Raw genomic sequence first — 12,681 nt, forward strand, 5'->3', positions numbered from 1 at the left:
TGTAATCCTAGATACTATCATCTGCTGACCATAAATTGTGACATCATAATGGAATCCTGAATACTATCATCTGCTTTCCATACATTGTGACATCATAATGGAATCCTGGATAGTATTATGTACTGACCATACATTGCGACATCACAATGGAATGCTAGATACCATCATCTGAAGACCATACATTGTGACATCATAATGGAATCCTGGATACTATTACCTGTGGACCATACATTGTGACATCATAATGGAATCCTGGATACTATCATCTGCTCAACTTACATTGTGACATCATAATGGAATCCTGAATACTATCATCTGCTTACCATACATTGTGACATCATAACGGAATCCTGGATAGTATTATGTACTGACCATACATTGTGACATCACAATGGAATGCTAGATACCATCATCTGAAGACCATACATTGTGACATCATAATGGAACCCTGGATAATATTATCTGCTGACAATACATTGTGACATCATAATGGAATTCTGGATACTATTATCTGCAGACCATACATTGTGACATCATAATGGAATCCCGGAAACATTATGACATCATAATGTAATCCTAGATACTATCATCTGATTACTATACATTGTGATATCATAATGTAATCCTAGATACTATCATCTGCTGACCATACATTGTAACATCATAATGGAATCCTGAATACTATCATCTGCTTACCATACATTGTGACATCATAACGGAATCCTGGATAGTATTATCTACTGACCATACATTGTGACATCACAATGGAATCCTGGATACCATCATCTGCTGACCATACATTGTGACATCATAATGGAACCCTGGATACTATTATATGCTGACAATACATTGTGACATCATAATGGAATCCTGGATACTATTATCTGCTCACCTTACATTGTGACATCATAATGGAATCCTGGATACTATCAACTGCTGACCATACATTGTGACATCATAATGGAATCCTGAATACTATTATCTGCTGACCATCCATTGTGACATCATAATGGAACCCTGGATACTATTAAATGCTGACAATGCATTGTGACATCATAATGGAATCCTGGATACTATTATCTGATGAACATGCATTGTGACATCATAATGGAATCCTGGATACTATCAACTGCTGACCATACATTGTGACATCAAAATGGAATCCTGGATACTATCATCTGCTCACTTTACATTGTGACATCATGATGCAATCCTGGATACTATCACCTGCAGACCATACATTGTGACATCATAATGGAATCCTGAATACTATTATCTGCTGACCATCCATTGTGACATCCTAATGGAACCCTGGATACTATCATCTTATTACTATACATTGTGACATCATAATGGAATCCGGGATACTATTATCTGCGGACCATACATTGTGACATCATAATGAAATCCTGGATACTATCATCTGCTCAACTTACATTGTGACATCATAATGGAATCCTGAATACTATCATCTGCTTACCATACATTGTGACCTCATAATGGAACCCTGGATAATATTATCTGCTGACAATACATTGTGACATCATAATGGAATTCTGGATACTATTATCTGCAGACCATACATTGTGACATCATAATGGAATCCCGGAAACATTATGACATCATAATGTAATTCTAGATACTATCATCTGATTACTATACATTGTGATATCATAATGTAATCCTAGATACTATCACCTGCGGACCATACATTGTGACATCATAATGGAATCCTGAATACTATCATCTGCTTACCATACATTGTGACATCATAACGGAATCCTGGATAGTATTATCTACGGACCATACATTGTGACATCACAATGGAATCCTGGATACCATCATCTGCTGACCATACATTGTGACATCATAATGGAACCCTGGATACTATTATATGCTGACAATACATTGTGACATCATAATGGAATCCTGGATACTATTATCTGCTCACCTTACATTGTGACATCATAATGGAATCCTGGATACTATCAACTGCTGACCATACATTGTGACATCATAATGGAATCCTGAATACTATTATCTGCTGACCATCCATTGTGACATCATAATGGAACCCTGGATACTATTAAATGCTGACAATGCATTGTGACATCATAATGGAATCCTGGATACTATTATCTAATGAACATACATTGTGACATCATAATGGAATCCTGGATACTATCACCTGCTGACCAAACATTGTGACATCAAAATGGAACCCTGGATACTATTAAATGCTGACAATGCATTGTGACATCATAATGGAATCCTGGATACTATTATCTGCTGACCATCCATTGTGACATCATAATAGAACCCTGGATACTATTATATGCTGACAATACATTGTGACATCACAATGGAATCCTGGATACCATCATCTGCTGACCGTACAGTGTGACATCATGATGGAATCCTGGATACTATCATCTTATTACTATACATTGTGACATCATAATGGAATCCTGGATACTATTATCTGGTGACCATACATTGTGACATCATAATGGAACCCTGAATACTATCACCTGCTGATCATACATTGTGACATCATAATGGAATCCTGAATACTATTATCTGCTGACCATACATTGTGACATCATTATAGAACCCTGGATACTATTATATGCTGACAATACATTGTGACATCATAATGGAATCCTAGATACTATCACCTGCTGACCATACATTGTGAAATCATAATAGAACCCTGGATACTATTATATGCTGACAATACATTGTGACATCATAATGGAATCCTAGATACTATCACCTACTGACAATACATTGTGACATCATAATAGAACCCTGGATACTATTATCTGCTGACCATACATTGTGGCATCATAATAGAACCCTGGATACTATTATCTGCTGACAATACATTGTGACATCATAATGGAATCCTCAATACTATTTTCTGCTGACCATACATTGTGACATCATAATAGAACCCTGGACACCATCATCTGCTGACCATACATTGTGACATCATAATGGAATCAAGGATACTATCATCTTATTACTATACATTGTGACATCATAATGGAATCCTGGATAGTATTATCTGCTCACCTTACATTGTGACATCATAATGGAATCCTGGATACTATCACCTGCTGACCATATATTGTGACATCATAATGGAATCCTGAATACTATTATCTGCTGGCCATCCATTGTGACATCATAATGGAACCCTGGATACTATTAAATGCTGACAATACATTGTGACATCATAATGGAATCCTGGATACTATCATCTTGTTACTATACATTGTGACATCATAATGGAATCCTGGATACTATTATCTGCTGACCATACATTGTGACATCATAATGGAATCCTGAATACTATTATCTGCTGACCATACATTGTGACATCATAATGGAATCCTGGATACTATCACCTGCTGACCATACATTGTGACATCATAATGGAATCCTGGATACTATTATCTGCGGACCATACATTGTGACATCATAATGGAATCCTGGATACTATCATCTGCTCAACTTACATTGTGACATCATAATGGAATCCTGAATACTATCATCTGCTTACCATACATTGTGACATCATAACGGAATCCTGGATAGTATTATGTACTCACCATACATTGTGACATCACAATGGAATGCTAGATACCATCATCTGAAGACCATACATTGTGACATCATAATGGAATCCTGGATACTATCATCTTATTACTATGCATTGTGACATCATAATGGAATCCTGAATACTATTATCTGCTGACCATAAATTGTGACATCATAATGAAACCCTGGATACTATTATATGCTGACAATACATTGTGACTTCATAATGTAATCCTGAATACTATTATCTGCTGACCATCCATTGTGACATCATAATGGAACCCTGGATAATATTATCTGCTGACAATACATTGTGACATCATAATGGAATTCTGGATACTATTATCTGCAGACCATACATTGTGACATCATAATGTAATCCTAGATACTATCATCTGATTACTATACATTGTGATATCATAATTTAATCCTAGATACTATCACCTGCTGACCATTACATTGTGACATCATAATGGAATCCTGAATACTATCACCTGCTGACCATATATTGTGACATCATAATGGAATCCTGAATACTATTATCTGCTGGCCATCCATTGTGACATCATAATGGAATCCTGGATACTATTAAATGCTGACAATAATTTGTGACATCATAATGGAATCCTGGATACTATCATCTTGTTACTATACATTGTGACATCATAATGGAATCCTGGATAGTATTATCTGATTACCTTACATTGTAACATCATAATGGAATCCTGGATACTATCACCTGCTGACCATATATTGTGACATCATAATGGAATCCTGAATACTATTATCTGCTGGCCATCCATTGTGACATCATAATGGAACCCTGGATACTATTAAATGCTGACAATACATTGTGACATCATAATGGAATCCTGGATACTATCATCTTGTTACTATACATTGTGACATCATAATGGAATCCTGGATACTATTATCTGCTCACCTTACATTGTGATATTATAATGGAATCCTGGATACTATTAACTGCGGATCATACATTGTGACATCATAATGGAATCCTCAATACTATTATCTGCTGACCATACATTTGTGACATCATAATGGAATCCTGGATACTATCATTTGCTCACCTTACATTGTGACATCATAATGGAATCCTGGATACTATCACCTGCTGACCATACATTGTGACATCATAATAGAATCCTGGATACTATTATCTGCGGACCATACATTGTGACATCATAATGGAATCCTGGATACTATTATCTGCTCAACTTACATTGTGACATCATAATGGAATCCTGAATACTATCATCTGCTTACCATACATTGTGACGTCATAAAGTAATCCTGGATAGTATTATGTACTGACCATACATTGCGACATCACAATGGAATGCTAGATACCATCATCTGAAGACCATACATTGTGACATCATAATGGAATCCGGGATACTATTATCTGCGGACCATACATTGTGACATCATAATGAAATCCTGGATACTATCATCTGCTCAACTTACATTGTGACATCATAATGGAATCCTGAATACTATCATCTGCTTACCATACATTGTGACATCATAACGGAATCCTGGATAGTATTATGTACTGACCATACATTGTGACATCACAATGGAATGCTAGATACCATCATCTGAAGACCATACATTGTGACATCATAATGGAACCCTGGATAATATTATCTGCTGACAATACATTGTGACATCATAATGGAATTCTGGATACTATTATCTGCAGACCATACATTGTGACATCATAATGGAATCCCGGAAACATTATGACATCATAATGTAATCCTAGATACTATCATCTGATTACTATACATTGTGATATCATAATGTAATCCTAGATACTATCATCTGCTGACCATAAATTGTGACATCATAATGGAATCCTGAATACTATCATCTGCTTTCCATACATTGTGACATCATAACGGAATCCTGGATAGTATTATGTACTGACCATACATTGCGACATCACAATGGAATGCTAGATACCATCATCTGAAGACCATACATTGGGACATCATAATGGAATCCTGGATACTATTACCTGCGGACCATACATTGTGACATCATAATGGAATCCTGGATACTATCACCTACTGACAATACATTGTGACATCATAATAGAACCCTGGATACTATTATCTGCTGACCATACATTGTGATATCATAATGGAATTCTGTATGCTTTTACCTGCTGACCATACATTGTGACATCATAATAGAACCCTGGATACTATTATCTGCTGACAATACATTGTGACATCATAATGGAATCCTCAATACTATTTTCTGCTGACCATACATTGTGACATCATAATAGAACCCTGGATACCATCATCTGCTGACCATACATTGTGACATCATAATGGAATCAAGGATACTATCATCTTATTACTATACATTGTGACATCATAATGGAATCCTGGATAGTATTATCTGCTCACCTTACATTGTGACATCATAATGGAATCCTGGATACTATCACCTGCTGACCATATATTGTGACATCATAATGGAATCCTGAATACTATTATCTGCTGGCCATCCATTGTGACATCATAATGGAACCCTGGATACTATTAAATGCTGACAATACATTGTGACATCATAATGGAATCCTGGATACTATCATCTTGTTACTATACATTGTGACATCATAATGGAATCCTGGATACTATTATCTGCTGACCATACATTGTGACATCATAATGGAATCCTGAATACTATTATCTGCTGACCATACATTGTGACATCATAATGGAATCCTGGATACTATCACCTGCTGACCATACATTGTGACATCATAATGGAATCCTGGATACTATTATCTGCGGACCATACATTGTGACATCATAATGGAATCCTAGATACTATCATCTGCTCAACTTACATTGTGACATCATAATGGAATCCTGAATACTATCATCTGCTTACCATACATTGTGACATCATAACGGAATCCTGGATAGAATTATGTACTCACCATACATTGTGACATCACAATGGAATGCTAGATACCATCATCTGAAGACCATACATTGTGACATCATAATGGAATCCTGGATACTATCATCTTATTACTATGCATTGTGACATCATAATGGAATCCTGAATACTATTATCTGCTGACCATAAATTGTGACATCATAATGAAACCCTGGATACTATTATATGCTGACAATACATTGTGACTTCATAATGTAATCCTGATACTATTATCTGCTGACCATCCATTGTGACATCATAATGGAACCCTGGATACTATTATCTGCTGACAATACATTGTGACATCATAATGGAATCCTGGATACTATTATCTGCTGACCATACATTGTGACATCATAATGTAATCCTGGATACTATTATCTGATGACTATACATTGTGACATCATAATGGAATCCTGGATACTATCACCTGCTGACCATACATTGTGACATCATAATGGAATCCTGAATACTATCATCTGCTGACCATACATTGTGACATCATAATGGAATCCTAAATACTATTATCTGCTGACCATACATTGTGACATCATAATGGAATCCTGGATACTATTATCTGCTGACCATACATTGTGACATCATAATGGAATCCTGGATACTATCATCTTGTTACTATACATTGTGACATCATAATGGAATCCTGGATACTATTATCTGCTCACCTTACATTGTGACATCATAATGGAATCCTGGATACTATCACCTGCTGACCATACATTGTGACATCATAATGGAATCCTGAATACTATTATCTGCTGGCCATCCATTGTGACATCATAATGGAACCCTGGATACTATTAAATGCTGACAATACATTGTGACATCATAATGGAATCCTGGATACTATCATCTTGTTACTATACATTGTGACATCATAATGGAATCCTGGATACTATTATCTGCTCACCTTACATTGTGATATCATAATGGAATCCTGGATACTATCACCTGCTGACCATACATTGTGACATCATAATGGAATCCTGGATACTATTAACTGCGGATCATACATTGTGACATCATAATGGAATCCTCAATACTATTATCTGCTGACCATACATTTGTGACATCATAATGGAATCCTGGATACTATCATTTGCTCACCTTACATTGTGACATCATAATGGAATCCTGGATACTATCACCTGCTGACCATACATTGTGACATCATAATAGAATCCTGGATACTATTATCTGCGGACCATACATTGTGACATCATAATGGAATCCTGGATACTATTATCTGCTCAACTTACATTGTGACATCATAATGGAATCCTGAATACTATCATCTGCTTACCATACATTGTGACGTCATAAAGTAATCCTGGATAGTATTATGTACTGACCATACATTGCGACATCACAATGGAATGCTAGACACCATCATCTGAAGACCATACATTGTGACATCATAATGGAATCCGGGATACTATTATCTGCGGACCATACATTGTGACATCATAATGAAATCCTGGATACTATCATCTGCTCAACTTACATTGTGACATCATAATGGAATCCTGAATACTATCATCTGCTTACCATACATTGTGACATCATAACGGAATCCTGGATAGTATTATGTACTGACCATACATTGTGACATCACAATGGAATGCTAGATACCATCATCTGAAGACCATACATTGTGACATCATAATGGAACCCTGGATAATATTATCTGCTGACAATACATTGTGACATCATAATGGAATTCTGGATACTATTATCTGCAGACCATACATTGTGACATCATAATGGAATCCCGGAAACATTATGACATCATAATGTAATCCTAGATACTATCATCTGATTACTATACATTGTGATATCATAATGTAATCCTAGATACTATCATCTGCTGACCATAAATTGTGACATCATAATGGAATCCTGAATACTATCATCTGCTTTCCATACATTGTGACATCATAACGGAATCCTGGATAGTATTATGTACTGACCATACATTGCGACATCACAATGGAATGCTAGATACCATCATCTGAAGACCATACATTGGGACATCATAATGGAATCCTGGATACTATTACCTGCGGACCATACATTGTGACATCATAATGGAATCCTGGATACTATCATCTGCTCAACTTACATTGTGACATCATAATGGAATCCTGAATACTATCATCTGCTTACCATACATTGTGACATCATAACGGAATCCTGGATAGTATTATGTACTGACCATACATTGTGACATCACAATGGAATGCTAGATACCATCATCTGAAGACCATACATTGTGACATCATAATGGAACCCTGGATAATATTATCTGCTGACAATACATTGTGACATCATAATGGAATTCTGGATACTATTATCTGCAGACCATACATTGTGACATCATAATGGAATCCCGGAAACATTATGACATCATAATGTAATCCTAGATACTATCATCTCATTACTATACATTGTGATATCATAATGTAATCCTAGATACTATCATCTGCTGACCATAAATTGTGACATCATAATGGAATCCTGAATACTATCATCTGCTTTCCATACATTGTGACATCATAACGGAATCCTGGATAGTATTATGTACTGACCATACATTGCGACATCACAATGGAATGCTAGATACCATCATCTAAAGACCATACATTGTGTCATCATAATGGAATCCTGGATACTATTCCCTGCGGACCATACATTGTGACATCATAATGGAATCCTGGATACTATCATCTGCTCAACTTACATTGTGACATCATAATGGAATCCTGAATACTATCATCTGCTTACCATACATTGTGACATCATAACGGAATCCTGGATAGTATTATGTACTGACCATACATTGTGACATCACAATGGAATGCTAGATACCATCATCTGAAGACCATACATTGTGACATCATAATGGAACCCTGGATAATATTATCTGCTGACAATACATTGTGACATCATAATGGAATTCTGGATACTATTATCTGCAGACCATACATTGTGACATCATAATGGAATCCCGGAAACATTATGAGATCATAATGTAATCCTAGATACTATCATCTGATTACTATACATTGTGATATCATAATGTAATCCTAGATACTATCATCTGCTGACCATACATTGTGACATCATAATGGAATCCTGAATACTATCATCTGCTTACCATACATTGTGACATCATAACGGAATCCTGGATAGTATTATCTACTGACCATACATTGTGACATCACAATGGAATCCTGGATACCATCATCTGCTGACCATACATTGTGACATCATAATGGAACCCTGGATACTATTATATGCTGACAATACATTGTGACATCATAATGGAATCCTGGATACTATTATCTGCTCACCTTACATTGTGACATCATAATGGAATCATGGATACTATCAACTGCTGACCATACATTGTGACATCATAATGGAATCCTGAATACTATTATCTGCTGACCATCCATTGTGACATCATAATGGAACCCTGGATACTATTAAATGCTGACAATGCATTGTGACATCATAATGGAATCCTGGATACTATTATCTGATGAACATGCATTGTGACATCATAATGGAATCCTGGATACTATCAACTGCTGAACATACATTGTGACATCAAAATGGAATCCTGGATACTATCATCTGCTCACTTTACATTGCGACATCATGATGCAATCCTGGATACTATCACCTGCAGACCATACATTGTGACATCATAATGGAATCCTTAATACTATTATCTGCTGACCATCCATTGTGACATCATAATGGAACCCTGGATACTATTAAATGCTGACAATACATTGTGACATCATAATGGAATCCTGGATACTATCATCTTGTTACTATACATTGTGACATCATAATGGAATCCTGGATACTATCACCTGCAGACAATACATTGTGACATCATAATGGAACCTAAGATACTATTATCTGCTGACCATACATTGTGACATCATAATGGAATCCTGGATACTATTAAATGCTGACAATACATTGTGACATCATAATGGAATCCTGGATACTATCATCTTGTTACTATACATTGTGACATCATAATGGAATCCTGGATACTATTATCTGCTGACAATACATTGTGACATCATAATGGAATCCTGGATACTATCATCTGCTGACCATACATTGTGACATCATAATGGAATCCTGGATACTATTATCTGCTGACCATACATTGTGACATCATAATGGAATCCTGGATACTATTATCTTCTGACCATACATTGTGACATCACAATGGAATCCTGGATACCATCATCTGCTGACCATACATTGTGACATCATAATGGAACCCTGGATACTATTATATGCTGACAATACATTGTGACATCATACTGGAATCCTGGATACTATTATCTGCTCACCTTACATTGTGACATCATAATGGAATCCTGGATACTATCAACTGCTGACCATACATTGTGACATCATAATGGAATCCTGAATACTATTATCTGCTGACCATCCATTGTGACATCATAATGGAACCCTGGATACTATTAAATGCTGACAATGCATTGTGACATCATAATGGAATCCTGGATACTATTATCTGATGAACATACATTGTGACATCATAATGGAATCCTGAATACTATCACCTGCTGACCAAACATTGTGACATTAAAATGGAACCCTGGATACTATTAAATGCTGACAATGCATTGTGACATCATAATGGAATCCTGGATACTATTATCTGCTCACCTTACATTGTGACATCATAATGGAATCCTGGATACTATCACCTGCAGAACATACATTTTGACATCATAATGGAATCCTGAATACTATTATCTGCTGACTATCCATTGTGACATCATAATGGAACCCTGGATACTATCATCTTATTACTATACATTGTGACATCATAATGGAATCCTGGATACTATTAAATGCTGACAATACATTGTGACATCATAATGGAATCCTGGATACTATTATCTGATGAACATACATTGTGACATCATAATGGAATCCTGAATACTATCACCTGCTGACCATACATTGTGACATCAAAATGGAACCCTGGATACTATTAAATGCTAACAATGCATTGTGACATCATAATGGAATCCTGGATACTATTATCTGCTCACCTTACATTGTGACATCATAATGGAATCCTGGATACTATCACCTGCTGAACATACATTTTGACATCATAATGGAATCCTGAATACTATTATCTGCTGACTATCCATTGTGACATCATAATGGAACCCTGGATACTATCATCTTATTACTATACATTGTGACATCATAATGGAATCCTGGATACTATTATCTGCTGACCATAAATTGTGACATCATAATGAAACCCTGGATACTTTTATATGCTGACAATACATTGTGACTTCATAATGTAATCCTGAATACTATTATCTGCTGACCATCCATTGTGACATCATAACGGAACCATGGATAATATTATCTGCTGACAATACATTGTGACATCATAATGGAATTCTGGATACTATTATCTGCGGACCATACATTGTGACATCATAATGGAATCCCGGAAGCATTATGACATCATAATGTAATCCTAGATACTATCATCTGATTACTATACATTGTGATATCATAATTTAATCCTAGATACTATCACCTGCTGACCATATATTGTGACATCATAATGGAATCCTGAATACTATTATCTGCTGACCATCCATTGTGACATCCTAATGGAACCCTGGATACTATCATCTTATTACTATACATTGTGACATCATAATGGAATCCTGGATACTATTATCTGCGGACCATACATTGTGACATCATAATGAAATCCTGGATACTATCATCTGCTCAACTTACATTGTGACATCATAATGGAATCCTGAATACTATCATCTGCTTACCATACATTGTGACATCATAACGGAATCCTGGATAGTATTATGTACTGACTATACATTGTGACATCACAATGGAATGCTAGATACCATCATCTGAAGACCATACATTGTGACATCATAATGGAATCCTGGATACTATTATCTGCGGACCATACATTGTGACATCATAATGGAATCCTGGATACTATCATCT

This window comes from Bufo bufo, chromosome 1 (genome assembly GCF_905171765.1).
Source record: "Bufo bufo chromosome 1, aBufBuf1.1, whole genome shotgun sequence".
Taxonomy (NCBI): Eukaryota; Metazoa; Chordata; class Amphibia; order Anura; family Bufonidae; genus Bufo; species Bufo bufo.